We start from the raw sequence: 19,021 nt of genomic DNA, 5'->3' as shown, positions 1-19,021 counted from the left end.
TTTTTCTTTCTTTAGATGAGGGTTAAGGGGGGGAGGGTTAAGGGGAGGGGGGAGAGTTAATATTATTTTTCTCACTATTTCATCATCTCTTTTATTCTTGAAATTTTCTAAAATTTAATAAATAAATAAAAATTAAAAAAAGATAAATTGGACATTGATCCTCAAGCTCCCGAAGCAGCCATTGCCTTTGAACTCTGGCTTGCATGCTTCCAATCGTACCTGGAAGAGATTCCTGTGACTGAGCCTGCTATCATGCACAGAGTTCTCCTCTCCAGAGTCAGTCCACGGGTGTACTCCCTTATCAGAGACTTGCCGACCTACCAAGGGGCACTGGACGCCCTCAAAAGACAGTACCTGCGGCCGGTGAACACCGTCTACGCAAGACATCGCTTAGCGACGCAGCAGCAGTGGGCCGGAGAGTCGATCGCTGAGTTCATCCGGGCCCTACAGACACTTGTGCAGGCCTGCAACTGCAGGGGACTGACGGCAGAACAGCATGCAGAGCTCCTGGTACGAGACGCCTTCGTTACGGGGATCAGGTCAGTGTACGTGCGCCAGCGGCTGCTGGAAAACGCCGATCTTACTTTACAGTCGGCGATCGAGCTGGCCGACATGCTGGAGGCTGTTCTGCACAACGCTGACGCTGTCCAGCCTCGCGATCTCCCGCCGGTCCCATGGAAGCTGCAGACCCCGCCACCCGCCGGCGAATCGACCAGAGCTGCTGCCACTCGCGAGTCCGTGCAGTGTTACTTCTGCGGACTCGAAAAGCACCCCCGAAATCACTGCCCGGCCGGAAAAGCTACCTGCTCCAGCTGCGGAAAGAGGGGCCACTTCGCCAAGGCCTGTAAGTCTAAACCACGAGCGGGGTCGAACAGCGCTGCGTGCGAGGCATGGGGGTCGCCAACTTGCCTGCCCGCCTCGTGCAAGGCATGGGGGCGGCCATCTTTGTTGGCGCCACCTCACCCCGCCTCTGACCCATGGGTACACCAAGACGGCGATTCAACTCTGGCCTCCGTAACCCTCGACCAAAGTGCTCCACACCAGCTTGCAAGGTCAATGATGGACATCCTGGTGGAGGGGCACAGGACTAGCTGCCTGTTTGACATGGGCAGCACTGAGAGTTTTATTCACCCGGACACAGTGCAACGCTGCGGACTCGTGACACAGCCGGTAAGCCAGAGGGTCACCATGGCTTCTGGATCGCATTCCACAGACATCCGGGGGGGTTGTGTAGCGACATTGGTGGTGCAGGGCACAGAATATCGGGACTTTGCGTTACTGGTCATGCCTCAACTGTGTGCCCCTGTCCTATTGGGGCTCGACTTCCAGAGCCACCTGAAAAGTGTGACAATGGAGTATGACGGGCCCCTCCCACCAATCACTGTCAGAAATCCTCAGTTTTGTGGGACTTCATCATATACCCCACTACTGACCACACACACGTACACACCGACCCGCACATCCCACCCAGCACCATGCCAACGGCCGCGCTACTGACACCACTTGCAGCCTCTCTGCCCTCAAGATCCGTCCCCCACCACTGTCCATCAACCTGACCCCTGACTGTAAACCTGTGGCAACTAAAAGCAGGAGGTACAGCGCGGGGGACAGGGCCTTCATTCAGTCGGAGGTGCAGCGGCTGCTCAGGGAGGGGATCATTGAGCCAAGCACAAGTCATTGGAGGGCCCAGGTGGTCGTTGTTTGGACAGGGCAGAAAAATAGGATGGTCGTGGACTATAGCCAGACCATCAATAGGTTCACACAGCTTGACGCATACCCCCTACCCCGCATCGCGGATATGATCAATCAGATAGCTCAGTACAAGGTGTACTCGACCATAGACCTGAAATCTGCTTACCATCAGCTCCCCATCCGCCCGGAGGACCACCCCTACACCACCTTTGAGGCGGGCGGCAGGCTCTATCACTTCCTGTGCGTTCCTTTCGGTGTCACGAATGGAGTCTCTGTCTTCCAGAGGGAAATGGACCGGATGGTGGACCAGTGCCAACTGAAGGCCACGTTCCCATATCTGGAAAACATCACCGTCTGCGGTCACGACTGGCAGGATCATGACACTAACCTCCAACAATTTTTCCAAGTGGCCAAAGCTCTTAACCTTACCTATAACAGGGACAAGTGGGTGTTTGGAACCACCCGACTTGCTATTCTTGGGTATGTCATGGAGAACGGGGTCATTGGCCCTGAACCCGACCGTATGCGCCCCCTGTTGGAACACCACCCTCAGAGCCCTCAAACGGTGCCTGGGCTTCTTTTCCTATTACGCCCAATGGGTCCCTCACTACGCAGACAAGGCCCGCCCCCTGGTCAAGTCCACCGTATTTCCCCTCTCAGCCGAGGCCTGCGCGGCCTTCAGCTGCATTAAAGGGGACATTGCCAAAGCAACGATGCATGTGGTGGACGAGACCATTCCCTTCCAAGTAGAGAGTGACACCTCCGACTTCGCGCTGGCTGCTACCCTCAATCTGGCAGGAAGGCCGGTAGCATTCTTCTCTCGTACCCTTCAAGGCCCTGAAATTCGGCACTCAGCAGTGGAAAATGAAGCCAGGCCATAGTGGAAGCTATTAGGCACTGGAGGCACTATCTCGCCGGCAAAAGGTTCACCTTGCTGACCGACCAGCGCTCGGTTGCGTTCATGTTCAGCAACGAACAGCGGGGCAAAATCAAAAATGATAAAATTTTACGGTGGAGAATGGAACTCTCCACCTACAACTATGATATCCTGTATCGGCCTGGAAGGCTCAATGAGCCCCCTGATGCCCTATCCCGGGGAGCGTGTGCCAGTGCGCAGCTCGACCAGCTATACACCCTCCTTGCAGATCTTTGCCACACGGGAGTCACCCGATTTTACCATTTTGTGAAAGCCTGGAACCTGCCTTACTCCCTTGAGGACATCAGGACGATGACCAGGGACTGCCAAGTCTGTGCTGAGTGCAAACTGCACTTCTACCATCCTGAAAAGGTGCAACTTATCAAGGCCACCCGCCCCTTTGAGTGACTGAGTGTCGACTTTGAGGGCCCCCTTCCCTCCACCGACTGCAATGTCTACTTTCTCAACATAATTGATGAGTACTCGCGGTTCCCCTTTGCCATCCCCTGCCCCGATACCACTGCCACGTCCGTCATAAAAGCCCTGTGCCAGCTCTTCACTCTGTTCGGATATCCCTGCTATATCCACAGTGATAGAGGGTCCTCCTTTATGAGTGACGAGCTGCACCAGTACCTGCTGGCTAGGGGTATTGCTACTAGTCGAACCACGAGTTACAATCCCTGGGGGAATGGACAGGTGGAGAGGGAGAATGCCACGGTGTGGAAGGCCACACTCTTAGCCCTTAAATCAAAGGGATTGCCGGTCTCTCGCTGGCAGGAGGTCCTCCCCGAGGCGCTCCACTCCATCCGCTCCCTGTTATGCACGTCCACCAATGCCACCCCTCATAAGCGACTCTTCTTTTCCCAGGAAGTCTGCCACTGGGACCACCCTACCAGCTTGGCTGACATCCCCAGGGCCAGTGCTGCTCCGGAAATATGCGAGGAGCAATAAATACTCCCCGATGATCGAGAGGGTTCACCTACTTCATGCGAACCCCCAGTACGCCTACATGGTCTTACCTGATGGGCGGGAGGACACGGTCTCTGTCCACAACCTGGCACCCGCAGGAGCACCAGACCCCTACCCTGAACACTCCACGGTGACTATGAACCCCGTACCCACCGAGGTGTATACCCACGAGACACCGCGCACACCAAGCCCTACACAGAATCCTCACAACACTCCCATACCGGGCGCCTCGCACACGCATGAGGGATTACTGACGTCTAACGGGCTGACACCTCAAGTCAGGCCAGAGCCAGCACAACCACCGTCACCGGTGCAATCACCACCGGCACTGGTGCAATCACCGCCGGTGCAACGTAGATCGCAGCGACAGACTCAACCGCCTGATAGACTTAACCTGTAAATATACTTGTAAGAAACTTCGCCCCATGGGGACTCTTTTAAAACAAAGGGGGGGGAGGGTGAATGTGGTGAACTACATATACCTGTCTGGACACGCCCCCCCTGCTGACTGCTCCTGTGGCTCCTCCCACAGACCCCTGTATAAAGGCGATTGGAGGCACTGCTCCTCCCTCAGTCTCCAGGATGTTGTGTGGTGGTCTCTTGCTACTAATCGTGGTCTTTTGCAGCTAATAAAAGCCCATCATTCGCCTCCTGTCTCCGAGAGTTATTCATGGTGCATCAAGTACAGGCTCTCCCCATGTTAAGACAACCTATTCATATAAACAGCATGAAGGATGGGAACGAATTTGTCTGCTGTGACGGGGCTGTAGGCATCTTTTGCTTTGTGGGAACTTGGGTATTTTCAGCTGCCTTCTTAGCCCCAATGAGGACTGTGTTGAGCCAAGCCAAGTTAGGACCTCTAAGCACATTCACTTGCTCAGTCACTGAGTCAGTGGAGTCAGTTCGGAGCCACTCTTCCTGCACCTGATCACTATCCCATCACAAATGTTTCTGTGATCCTCTCCCACACACAGTTTTTGTTCATATCTGACTGACAAACAATGTGGGTTATGAATACTAACTTGGTGACTGTCAATAGTACAAAGGTTTTTATTGCCTTGCGCATCTTATTGCACACCTCATTAATTTGAAAACAGCCATCTTCTTTCCAATACTGTAAAATTATCCTCCAATATCCTCAAGATTTTTCATTAAACACAATTTTCTGAAAGTAGGTATAGTAAACCCTCTGAGGAATTTTGATTGTCTGAAGACAGCAGCCATCAAAGTGGAAGTGGCAACTTCTCTTCCACCACCTACATTTGGAAAAATTACCTAATGTGCCACCTTCCCATGAACATCATGACTCTAGTAACATCATGTGTAAAACATTTTTGTTAATGGATTGTGTCTGAAAAGGTAGCATAAAATTGGGTATCTCTTTCTGACTGTCCCAGACACACAAAAAATGTGCCCAAATCCTTCTGTCAAACTCTTGAGAGGTAATTCAGCACCTAACCAAAACTTATTTCAAAAAGACAGATCTTAACAAGGTTTTTAAAGATTAAGTGCTGTGTGGAAAGAGACTGATGACAAGGTAGAAAATTTTATCAGGTAGGCCAGAGTCCAAAGTCAAGATAGTAAAATCATCTATAAGCAATGATAAGGAGGGAAAGAATATGAAGGCCACAATTAGAAGGCAAAAGAAGAGAATGCAAAGGAGGTAAACAGGCAGTATAGGTGGTGGTTGAGAAGTGTACAAATTAAAGCTAAATGCACCCTCTCCAACACAATGCATTAAGAACATGGAACTCAGAAAATATTTTAAATCTTCTAGATAGGCTACAAGAAGAACGTACACAAAAAAGGTAACAAGCTTGAAACTCATATCTTAAACCCACAAAACAGATGTTCTGTGACGTGGTTATGCAAAGGTTCATGATCTACCAAAAATTTAAGTTTGGAATCATCAAAACCTATTACTCTATGTGTAAATCGGATGTGGCTTCAAAGCAGAAAGTGGTAATATAAAGTAAATGTTTGGTGAAGTTTCCAAACGGATACAACTTTATTATCAATCAGTGCTGAATAATTCCAAATTATACTGCTCCGAAGATAATAGTCTGTTGTGTAAATAGGGCCAGTAAAAATAAATCTGCATTATATTTGAAACTTTCATAGAAGTTTTGATAACCAATGTTCCATAATCCTGTTAGCCTTGCCTTTTATTCTAACTGGAACTTATGGATTTTGTTCTCTCAATATTTCAGTTTTAAAGGCTTCCGACTTACCAAGCAGCTCTTTGCCAGAAAACAATCCCATTCCACACCTACCGGATCACTTGGTTTTCTTCCAGTTTAGAATCTTAATCTGAGGACCAGTCCAATCCTTCTCCATAAACACCATGAAACTAATGGAATTATGATCACCAGCTATGTAGTATCCAGGCCAGGACCAACAGACCCAATAACTGTTACCTTACCAACGCAGTAAACTAATCAACACCTCCACCCATTAACCCACCCCATCACACCCCCCCCCCCACCAGCTTTATCATTCTTGTCAGAGTTACCTTATATACAGCCACTCCTGTGCCTAAGGTCACTTTATGGATAAAGTATATAAGATAGATATATATATATATCAAGTCAAGTCAACTTTTATTGTCATTTTGACCATAACTGCTGGTACAGTGCATAGTAAAAATGAGACAACGTTTTTCATATCAGAGAGAGACAGAGAGAGAGAACTGATATGTATATAATCTATTTTATATATTTATATTTTATTTATATTTATTGCAATTTTTATTATTGTGTACTTTAACTTATTGTTTTTTTTATGCTGCCTCAGATTCAGAGTTACTCATTTGATTCTCATTTGCACTTGTGTACTAAAAATGACATTAAACGATCTGCATTATGGTCTGGCATGGGGGAGGGGGGCTACTGCGCAATATCTGGCTGTTGCAGAAATTTGTGTAATTACTCAGCTCTATCATGGGTACTAGCCGCCATGGTATCCAAAACATATTCAAGGAGCAGTGCCTTAGGAAGGCAGAGTCTATCATTAAGGAGCTCCACCACCAAGGATATGCCCTCTTCTCGTTGTTATAATCAAGAAGAATAACAATGGTACAGAGGAGATATCAGGGGTCAGTTTTTAACGCAGAGAGTGGTGAGTGTATGGAATGGACTGCTGGCGACGCTGGTGGAGGTGGATACGATAGGGTCTTTTAAGGGACTCCTGGACAGGCAGATGGAGCTCAGAAAAATCGAGGGCTATGGGTAACCCTAGGTAATTTCTCAGGTAAGGACATGTTTGGCACAGCTTTGTGGGCCAAAGGGCCTGTATTGTGCTGTAGGTTTAATATGTTTCTATATTTCTATTTCTAATTAAGAGTAAAATGTGGAAGTTAGAAGAAAACAAAACTCGAGAAATAGGAGCAGGGGTAGTTGATCAGGATCTTTGGGACTGCTCTGTTATTCACTCAGATCAAAGTTGATATTCTATCTCAGTGCCTTTTTACAGCACTTTCTCCTACTTAGCAGTGTGGAGGAACAGAGAGATCTTGGAGTCCACATCCAAAGTTGCTGCACAAGTTGATAGGGTGCTTAAGAAGGTGTACAATGTGTATTGGCCTTCATTAGTCAGAGAACTGAGTTCAAGAACCAGTAGGTATTGTTCTAGATGTATAAAATTCTGGTAGATCTGCACTTGGAATTTTGTATTCAGTTCTTGTTGCCTTATTATAGGAAGGGTGTAGAAGCTTTACAGAGGATGCAGAGGAGATACCAAGATGTTGCCTAGATTAGTGAGGATGCCTTATGAGGATAGGTTGAGTGAGCTAGGGCTTTTCTCTTTGGAGCGAAGGAGGACGAGAGATCTGTTAGAGATGTACTGTATAAAATAATAAGGGTATAGATAGAGTTGACAGGTAGTGCCATTTTCCCAGGGTCAAAATGGCTAATATGAGAGGATATAATTTAAAGATAATTGGAGGAAAGTATAGGGAACAATATCAGAGGTAATTTTTTTTACATGGAGTGGTAAGTGCATATAATACGCTGGCAGAGGTGGTGGTAAAGGTCAATACATAAGGGTCATTTAAGAGACTCAGGCACACGGATGAAAAGAAAAAATAAGGGCTATGTGGGAGGGAAGGGTTCGATTGGTCTTGAAGTAGGTTAGAAGGTCAGTACAACATCGTGGGCAAAAGGCCTGAACCATTCTAGGTTCTACAGCAGAATAGTATTCTAGCTGGGACTAAAAATTACAGCAGCTTTTGGACAAAAAAAAACAAAGAATGAAAACAAAGAATGAGAATAAATGGATCTTACTTGGGTTGACAGGCTAAGATTAGGAGGATACTGCAGGGTCCCAGCTTCCACAACCTATTATACAGCGGTGAATATGCAGCATCTTATTGTTCCAAAATCCTGATAGTTTGGCATCTAGTTTACTTATTAATCCAGAAAAAGAGTTAAGGCTCCAAATGTGTAGAGAGGCAGATATCTGCAGTGCAGCAGGAGCTGGAATTTGGACCATAGGCCAAGTATGAGAACCGAACCAGGAGTGTAATCAGGAACACCAGAGGTGAAGAATGTGGCTAGGTTCTAATGAAGCTTTCTGATGATGTAGAAATCAAGGTAAATTGGGATACAGAATGAACATTGGCGAAAAAGGGAGAAAAGCGAGAATAGATATAAATACCAGCAAGAGAAAATCTGCAGATGCTGGAAATCCAAGCAACACACATGAAATGCTGGAAGAACTCAGCAGGCCAGGCAGCATCTATGGAATAGAGTAAACAGTCAACATTTTGGGTTAAGACACTTCATCAGAACTGGAGAAAAAAGATGAGAAGTCAGAGTAAGAAGGTGTGGGAGAGGCGGAAGAAATACAAAGTAGTAGGTAATAGTTGAGACTGGTGAGGGGGACAGGTGAAGTAAAGAGCTGGGAAGTCATTTAGTGAAAGAGATAAAGGGCTAAAGAAGGGGGAATCTGATAGGAGAGGACAGAAGGCCATGGAAGAAAAGGAATGGGTAGGAGCACCAGAGGGAGGTGATGGGCAGGTAAGGAGCTAGAGAGAGAGAGAGAAAAACAGGATGGGGAATGGTGGGGGGGGGGGGGGAGGAGGGCCATTACCAGAAGTTCGAGAAATCAATGTTCAAGCCATCAGACTGGAGGCTGCCCAGATGGAATATAGGTGTTGCTCCTTCAACCTGAGTGTGACCTCATTGCAGCAGTAGAGGAGGCTATAGACTGACATGTTGGAATGGGAATGGGAAGTGGAATTAAAATGGGTGGCTACTGGGAGATCTTGCTTTTTCTGGCAGATGGGGCATAGGTGCTCGGCAAAGCAGTCTCATAACCTATGTCAGGTCTCACCAATATACAGGAGGCCACATTGAGAGCACTGGATACAGTAGATGACCCCAACAGACTCAAGTCCTGGAAGGACTGTTTGGGGCCTTTAATGGTAGTAAGGGATGAGGTGTAGGGGCAAGTGTAGCACTTGTTCTGCTTACAAGGATAAGTACCTGGAGGGATATCAGTGGGGAGGGAAGAATAGACAAGGAAGTCACGTAGGGTGTGATCCCTGCGGAAAGCGGAAAGTGGGGAGAGGGAAAGATATGCTTGGTGGTGGGATCCCGTTGGAGATGGCGGAAGTTACACAGAATAATATGTTAGACACGGAGACAAAAATAAGATGATCAGGGCCAGGGAACTTGAAATCATTGAAAAAGAAATCAAGAGTGTGTGAAGTGTCACAGATGTAGGTAGGAGGGACTGAACTGGGGCGGGGGAGGTGCAGGGATAAAACTGAGTCAAGGTATGCAGATATAAGTTCAGTGGGGCAGGAACAAGCAGAAGCAATGGGCCTAACTGGACAAGCAGGTTTGTGGATCTTTGGTAGGAGGTAAAAATAGGAGGTGCAGGGTGAGGGAACAATGATGTTGGTGGCAGAGGATGGGTGATCCCCAGAGCTAATAAGGTCAGTGAAATAAGCACATATTTTCCAGTTTGGGAATCACTAAATCTTGTTCTAATTGTAGGGAACTTCTAGTATCCATAGAAAATGAAAAATATATTCACCTTGGACTCAGCACAGAGCAAATTCACTCTTGTAATTAAGGAGTTGGCCTGTGAGAAAAGATTGAGTACATACATCAAAGATCATTGGAATTCAGGAGAATGAGAGGTGACCTCATTGAAACATGCAAAATTCTAGAGGAATTAATAGAATTAGAGGCCATAATCACAGGATCTGGGATCACCCTGTTAACACTGAGGATGATGTCTACCACAGGGCTTTGGATAAAAATCAATATTTAAGATTGAGTTCGTAGATTTCTGGAGATAAGAAAGGAATGCCAGCCTGAGATTTAAAATCAAGCATGGTCTTATTGAATGACAGATTGGCTCAACTAGATGTGTAGCCTGCTTCTATATTTTCATGTTGACATTGACTGATTAAATCACCAGCCTTCTATGTTTCTCTAAAGTTTCTGCTCTTACAATCTACCTTATTAAAACTATATAGTCTAGGCAATAAATTACTGATTCTCCTTTATACGCCTTGAAATCCTTAACATTACCTAATTTCAGCAGGCAATAACAAGTATATCATATGAAATTGGACCTAGTGGGGAATGTCAAACAGGTTATTCAAAAGCTGCTTTTGAGCTTTGTATGTTGCTACCTCACTTAATAGGACATCTTCACATACAAATCAAAGCCAATATTTAATCTAATTAAGAATGAAATGAGAACCATTACCTCTGGGGTTACACGTTCTTAACCTCTAGATATTCGAACAAACTTCTCTGCCGTATAGGTGTTCTTTGCTACGCAATGTCATTTATAGAATATCTAAAATGATCCAGAGTTCGGTTACCAAATCAGACATGCTTGAAAGGAAACGCTAACAAATATTATTTGAAATTAATAGGGGTCAATTGAAATTCAGGAATATCATTGATCAGTTCAGTTTTCATAGGTTACATCTGCTATTTTTAACTGTTTACTGATGAAGAAATAGTCCATAAATCTTGATTTTTATGCAGATTTAATTTTGCTCCCAAATCCAGTCATTTTGGGAAGCAACCCAGAATTCAATACTAACATTTCCTCAAATGGTCTAAGATGGCACTAATACCTATTATTCAATGTGTGGTTCCTTGAACAGTTATCACAATGGGAATAAACAATTAATTTTTAGGTCTTTCAGATGATTGTAATGCCAAAATTCCACCAGGGGGTGCAGTTTAACAGGATGACTGCAAAAGAAGAATGACAGTTAAACTTTTACATACTGCGTTATTTTTGCAACAGCAATATTATATTTATTAATGTCAGTTCTTTCTGGAACAAATGGGGCATATTTTGGGTGGAAGCAGTCTAATCTGAAAAATCAATTAGTACTCTTAGTCCTGAAGCACATTTTAATGCAATTTCTGCACTAAACACACACAGAATTGCCAGAATCAGGTTTAATATTACTGGCATATGTCATGAATTTGTTATTTTGTAGTAGCAGTACAGTCCAATACATAATAATAAGTAAAACAATAAATTACAATAAGAAGCACATTAAAAATAAATAAGTAGTGCAAAAAGAGAGCAAAGAAATTGTAGTGTACATGGGTTCATTGTCCACTCAGAAATCTGATGGCAGAGGGGAAGAACTAGTTAAGATAAGAAATAAGCAGTGCAAAAGAGGAATAGTGAGGTAGTGTTTATGAAATCTGATGGCAGAGAGGAGAAATCTGCCCCAAAATGCTAAGAGTCATAAGACTCCTGTACCCCCATCCCTGATGGTAAAGAGGAGAAGGAATACCTCAGATAGTGAGTGTCTTTAATGATAGACACTACATTTTTGAGGGATCGCCTTTTGAAGATATCCTCAAAGTTGGGAAGGCCGGTGCCTACATTGGAGCTGGCTAAGTTTTCAACCTTCTGCTGCATTTGCTAATCTTACGCAGTCACCTCTCCATACCAGAATGTATTGCAACCAGTTAGAGTGCTCTCCACAGTACATCAGTAGAAATTTGAGAGAGTCTTACAAAAGCTCCTCAAACTCCTGATGTTGTGCCTTCTTTGTAATATGTTGGGCCCTGGATAGATCTTCAGGGATGTTAACACACAGGAACTTGAAACTGCTCACCATTTCCACTACTGATTCTTTGATGAGAACTTGTGTGTGTTCCCTCGACTTCCCCTTCTTGAAGTCCACAATCAATTCCTTGATCTCACTGATGTTGAATGCAAGGTTGTTGTTACAAGAATATAGAATTCTGTATTCCCTACTTCAGGAGAGTAATGCCTGGGAAAGTAGGCCATATTTTTGAGATGCGTTTGGCATTGTCTGCTCTCAGAAACATTAGCTCCATTCCCTCAGCAGATCCAAGACCTGAGCTAGAAACACCATTCAGACAGCTTCCCTTAATTACCATGTATCCTTTTCTGCAAGGTACCAGTACCGTCTGCCCTACCCGTTCTTCCTATTACCAATCCCAATGTCTATCGTATCACCAGTTGATCTCACCCCTATTTCCCCACTCATCGCCCTCATCCCCAATTTTACTATGGCTCTTTGACTGTCTGAATGACTGCCCCCATGCTCCATACTAAACAGAACTGTGACTCTCAGATCCAAATGCTTATCTTCATCATCTTCCCGCTCTTTCTCTCTGGTGCTATTTCAAGATTTAAATGTTCTCCAACTCACACCCTGCCACTTTGATCTGATTTTCCCCACCACTTCCACTTCCCATCAAGCCTCCTGGACAACCAAAATCAGTAATGATTCTAAACCTACCCAAGGGACCAACTCCAACTCCCCATTTACCCTCTGGCTCCTTGAATCCAAGTCCCAACAAGAATACTGACAGAGGCCACTGTGTAAGCACCAACTAATGACCAAGATCTTAACCACAAACAAGAGAAAATCTGCAGATGCTGGAAATCCGAACAATACACATAGAATGCTGGAGGAACTCAGTAGGCCAGGCAGCATCTATAGAAAAAAGTACAGTCAACGTTTCGGACTGAGACCCTTCAGCAGGACAGGAGAAATAAGGAAGACTTGAAGTTCTTCAGGGTAGACATCCCTGGAAGAGACTTCGCAGTATAGTAGTCCAATCACAAACAAGACAGAATCTTGTTGCTTGGAAATCCAAGCAACACACACAAAATGCTGGAAGAACTCAGTAAGCCAGGCAGCATCTATGGCAGTATTTCTCCAGTCCTGTTGAAGAGTCTTGGCCTGAAACATTGACTGTATTCTTTTCCATAGATGCTGCCTGGCCTGCTGAGTTCCTCCAGCATTTTGTGTGTGTTACCAAGATCTTAATTCCCTATTTGGCCTTAACTTAACAATCATTCCCTGATGAAGAGACTAACTCAGCAACTACCCAATGACCAAGGTCCCTCCAAATCCATATTCCTAACAGTCAGTCCAGTTTTCCCTAGGACTCAGGCCCAGTTTTGATTTTACTCAAGATTTTTCTTCATCGACTCCGCAAAGCGCAACAAATGAAGTAAAACATGTTCAGCAGCATTCAAGCCATTGCATTTCAAACACTGTTATTTTTCTTACATTGGTACAATGACAGACAATGGATGATTAATGTATCTTTCCCATTACCAATAAAGATCCAAACAGACCAAACTAAGAATATTTGTGGTTAAGAATAATAATTAGGTGAGCTTAAAACCTAAATGAGTGTCTTCCAGATAAATCCATTGTAGGAATCATTTGTGGATATAAAGAGCTAGCATGCTGTATCACTGTATTATATAGAAACTGCACTGTGGCGGACAGGAAGGCTCAACAACAGGTAACCAAAACTGTCCAATCATCATTGGTACCAGCCTACCCATCATTAAAAACATATATACTGGAAAAGGGCCAGTAGCATCATGAAGGATCCCACCCACCCTACTCATGGACTGTTTGTCCCACTCTCAACAGGGAAGAGCCTATGTGGCAATTATGCCAGAACCACCAGCCTCAGAAACAGTTACTTTCCCTAAGCAGTAAGAATGATCAACATTTCCACCCACTAAGCCACGCCTCCACACTCCCAATAATATTTTCTGTCAGTCACCTTATGAACAGGCACTCCTATACCTAGTGTCACTTTATGGAAATGCAATCAATGTATATAAGCTATCTTATGTATTTATACTTATGATTGTATTATTTATCTGACTGTATTTTTGTGCTGCATCTGATCCAGAGTAACATCAGTTTCATTGTCCATTACACTTGTATTCTGGAAATGACTAAAAAAATCTTGAATCTTGAATACTATTAATTTAAATTTGAATTTGAGTTGAATTGACTTTATTCTATAGAAAATAAACAATATAACTCCTCTGTGATAACTGAAGTACACTGACATACAGAACTTTATACTTCAGTTAATTAGCAACCACTTAATGAATAAAGAGTTGATATCTTAGCCCAAAACATCATCTCTTTATTCTTTAACACAGCTGTGTGATCTGCTGAGTTCCTCCAGCATTTTCTGTGTGTTACCCTGGATTTCCAGTATCTGCAGAATTTTGCATTTATGTAGAGGTAACATCAACTTACATACAAAGTTCAAATTAAATTTCTTATCAAGGTACATACGAGTCACTATAAACAACACTGAGATTCATTTTCTTGCGGGCATACAAAATACATCCAAGAAATACAATCGAATCAATGAAAGACTGTACCCAACAGGATGGACAACAATCAATGTGCAAAGGACAACAAACTGCGCAAATACAAATGAGAAAAAATAATAATAAATAAATAAACAATAAATATTGAGAACATGAGATGAACAGTCATTGGAAGTGAGACCAGAGGTTTTGGGGAACAGATCAAAGATGGGGACAGTGAAGTTGAGGGAAGTTATCTCCTCTGGTTCAAAAGCCTGATGGTTGAGGGGTAATAACTGTTCCTGAACCAGGTGGTGTGGGTCCTGAGGCTCCTTTACTTCCTTCTGATAGCAGCATCAAGAAGAGAGCGTGGCCAGGGTGGTGGGTGTTCTTGATCATGATTGCTGCTTTCCTGTGACAGCGCTCCTTGTTGATGTGCTCAATGGTTGGGAGGGCTTTACCCATGAAATATCGGTACTTAGCCACATCTTTATGTAGGATTTTCCATTCAAGGGCATTGGTGTTTGCATACCAGGTCATGACGCAACCAGTCAATAAATTCTCCATCACCTATCTATAGAAGTTTGTCAAAGTTTCAGATGTCATACCAAATCTTTGCAAACTTCTAAGGAAATAGAGGAGCTGCCATCATTTTTTTGTAATTCCTCTTACACGCTGGGCCCAGGCTAGATCAAGGAATTTAAAGTTCCTGACCCTCTCCATCTCTAATCACCCAATGATGACTGGCTTATGGACATCCAGTTTCCTGCTTCTGAAGACAATAATCAGCTCCTTGGTCTTGCTGACATGGTTGTTGTTGTGGCACCATTCAGCCAGATTTTCAATCTCCCTCCTATATGTTGATTCATCAACTCCTTTGATTTTAGCCTATGACAGTGGTTTCATCAGCAAACTAGAATATGGCATTGAGCTGTGCATAGCCTCACAGTCATAAGTATAAAGCGAATAAAGCAGGGGACTAAGCACATGCCTCGTGATCCACCTGTTCTGATGGAGATTGTGGAGGAGATGTTGCCAAGCTGAACTGACTGGGCTCTGCAAGTGAGGAAATCAATGAACCAATTGCACAAGGAGGTATTGAGATCAAGGTCTAGAAGCTTATTTATTAGTTTTAAGTGGACGATAGTCAGAATCAGAATCAGGTGTAACATCCCCAGCATACGTCGTGAAATTTGTTAACTTAATGGCAGCAGTACAATGCAATACATGATAATATAGAAAAAACAAGTAAATTACAGTTAATACAATTAAATTAATAGTTAAATTAAAAATAGTGCAAAAACAGAAATAATAAAAAAAGTGAGGTAGAGTTCATGGATTCAATGTCCATTTAGGAATCAGATGGCAGAGGGGAAGAGCTGTTCCTGAATCTCTGAGTGTGCACCTTCAGGCTTCTGTACTTCCTTCCTGATAGTAACAACGAGAAGAGGGCATGTATGTTCTGGGTGATGAGGTCTGTAATAATAGACGATGGCTTTCTGAGACACCGCTCCTTTTGATGTATTGGATATTACAGAAGCTAGTAGCCATGACTTCTTTCTTTAGCTTCTTTCGATCCTGTCCAGTAGCCCCCACCCATCCCTACTTCCAGACAGTGATATAGCCTATCAGAATGCTCACCATGGTACATCTATAGAAGTTTTTAAGAGTTTTAGGTGTCAACCACATCTCCTCAAACTCCTAATGAAATATAGCTGCTGCCTTGATAGTGTTGAATGCTACACTGTAGTAGATAAAGAGCATCTTGATTTACGCATCTTCGTTGTCTGATGTTCCATGATTGAGTGACAAGCCAATGAAATGGCATCTCCTGTGAAACTGTTGTGATGGTAAGCAAGTTGGAGTGATTCCAAGTTGCTTCTCAGGCAGGAATTGATATTTGTCATCAAGCTCTCAAAGCACTTCCTCACAGTGGATGTAAGTGCTACTGGACAACAGTCATTGAGACAGGTTACCACATAGGCACCAGTATAATTGATACCAGTTAGATAACATATATTTTGCACATTGCCATCAATTCTACGAAATATTTATACACCTAAACAATGTCACCTCAAAAGTTATTCTCACTGCACGATGTTTTTCTGTACTCTGGAAAGGAATTAATTTTAAGTATTTACTTTGCAGTTTTCATTGAACTCCAGATTTGTTCTGGGTCCTCCATGTGTTCTTCAACGCATGTTTTTATGCTATGTACTCACAAAAACTTCACTTACACTTCAAATTTCATGAATTACTTGGGTTATTCAAATGAAAGCAAACTTCACAAAACATTGAGACAGCTTCCAGGCAACATACAGGGACCAGTCTTACCAAATCTATATCCATAGATTCATTTACAAGCAGATATTACTAAGGCTTTTACATCTGCCTCATTCCTACTCCCAAACTCAAACAGTAAAACAATAGTCCAATTATATCCCATCTTCCCTCCCAGAAGATGAGCCATTACTGTCACTAACAACTGAAGCCCAGACTCTTTCAGCTAATGATGACAATGAGGTTTTGAAACTCTGGAATTCATTCTTAAGACTTTCAATTGTCTGAAAAATCTTGCAATGGCAATATTCACAGTGTTTTCATCAACACATTAGTGTGAATCATTGTTTTCAGTGATAACTTACTTAAGCCCACAACCCCTACTGGGGCATAGAGCACGGACAGCAGCTCACCAGAGCCCTCTGTCCTGGGCTAGTCTTTCAAGTTCTAGATGAAGACCCTTTCTCTTCCAGGGATGAGGTCTTTGGAGCTTCTGCTGGTGTTTCTGTAGCTCTGGGGCTTTTACGGGATAAAGTTGCTAGCCTCATGCTCAACCCTGATCCTTTTGCAGTTGGGCTTGGAATCGTCCACGGTGGAATTAGTGATAAACTTGGTCAAGGGAATAGAATTATTGATGAAACTAGTGCTACGTGCATAGCTCTCAAAATAATCAAATCCAAACTAAATATAAAGTATTTGCCATCATTAGTGTAGCAACAGAAGTGTCACTGAGACTAAAGTGTGTGTATTTTCCTTTCCTTGATATTTTATAATTTCAATCAGTCTCTGTTATACTTCTATTAATCGTAAAACAATAAATACACATGTACCGTATAACCTACATTATAATAAGGGACTGCTTTATGTTTTAGTAACATGTCATTGCATGCGCTATTAGGCGCATATTGATCTGTATGTGTGTGTCAAGTACGGACTCTACCTGTAAAGAACCATGAAACTTAGTTCCCATCTCCAGCGTTTTTATTAATAACATAGTTGTGTAAACAGGCCACATACACGACAAAATTGGCGACGAGAATTATGAACCTACATCTTATCGGAACACCGTGTTTTAGTTGATAACGACACACACATCCTAGACAGAGTGCGCTCGTTGCGCTAGCAAAAAGGACACGTGAGTCAAATGGAACGTTCAGTGACTGCAAGGAGCTAGCTAAAAAGAAAACAAGGAAAAACGGGACTATATTAACATAACAAAGATGGTGATGACTGGAACTATTACAGCATTTGATAGTGACATTGAAAATTGGGTAACTTACATTGAGGGACTGGAGTTATATTGTGATGCGAGTTCTAGCGGTGTTTATGATGAAAAGAAAGCCAGCATCTTACTCAGAGTTATGGGAGCAAAAACATATGGGTTGCTATGGAGCTTGTTAACCCCTGAAAAGCCAGCTGACAAAACTCTCAAGCAAATAGTAGACACTCTCCAACAGCATTTAAACCCCAAACCACTGGTCATTGCTGAAAGATTTAAATTTCACAAATGGAATCAGAGCAGAAATGAAAGCATTTCTGAATATTATGCTGAATTGCACAAGTTATCAGAACATTGTCAGTTTGGAGCTGGTCTATCAGACGCATTGAGGGACAGTGTGTGTTAGTATGTGGCATGCACTGTGAAACCACACAGAAGAAGCTCCTGTGTGAAAAAGACCTTACATTAGAGAAGGTGCTGAACAATGCAACATCAATGGAAACAGCAGTACGGGGTGCTTCATAGATACAACAAAAATCTCTGGAATATGCTACAAATAAAATGTCACTGATCAGAAATTGAGGAATGATATGTTACCATTGTGGGAACATGTCACATGACCCCGAGGACTGTTGGTTTAAAGACAAAGAATGCAGAAACTGTGGCAAACAGGGCCACATTGGTGGAGTATGCAAAGCTAGTAAACAGCAGAAAAAGGACAAAATACAGAGAAACAAGAAACCCTAGAAAGGAAAATACAACAATGTACACAAAATGAAAGAAAGCAGTTCTGATGAAAACAACTCAGACAAAAGTGGATTGTCTTGCCTGCAACTTTACAGTGTGAAAGAGATGAAGAGTAATATGGATCACTCCAGAAGTGGCAGGCGTGAGACTGAAAATGGAGTTGGACACAGGCTCAGCTTTAACAGTGATCTCTGTACGAAACTACAAATAACTGTCTTCTCACATACCTCTGAAATGAACTAAACTACTGCTAAAGACTTACACAGGACAGAGAGTGTGTCCCAATGGTAAAATTAAAGTGACAGTGACCTACGGAGACAAAATACAGCAGCTGAACCTCTATGTACTGAGAAATGGAGAACCACAGTTGCTGGGATATGAATGGCTCAGGAAAATCCAGTTGGATTGGCACATCATCAAGGCACTAGTTGTGTCAGCAAAGGAAGGCAGCAAGGCCACTTCTGAGAGACTGTCTCAAATACTTGCTGACTCTGAGGAAGTGTTCATGAAGGGAATAGGAACACTTCAGGGCATGAAGGCAAGGATTCAGATTGAGGAAAATGCATGTCCAAAATTTCACAAAGCCAGACCGGTGC

Source organism: Hemitrygon akajei, chromosome 11 (assembly GCF_048418815.1).
Source record: "Hemitrygon akajei chromosome 11, sHemAka1.3, whole genome shotgun sequence".
Classification (NCBI taxonomy): domain Eukaryota; kingdom Metazoa; phylum Chordata; class Chondrichthyes; order Myliobatiformes; family Dasyatidae; genus Hemitrygon; species Hemitrygon akajei.
The sequence above is the reverse complement of the archived record's forward strand: the minus strand, read 5'-3'. Positions refer to the sequence as shown.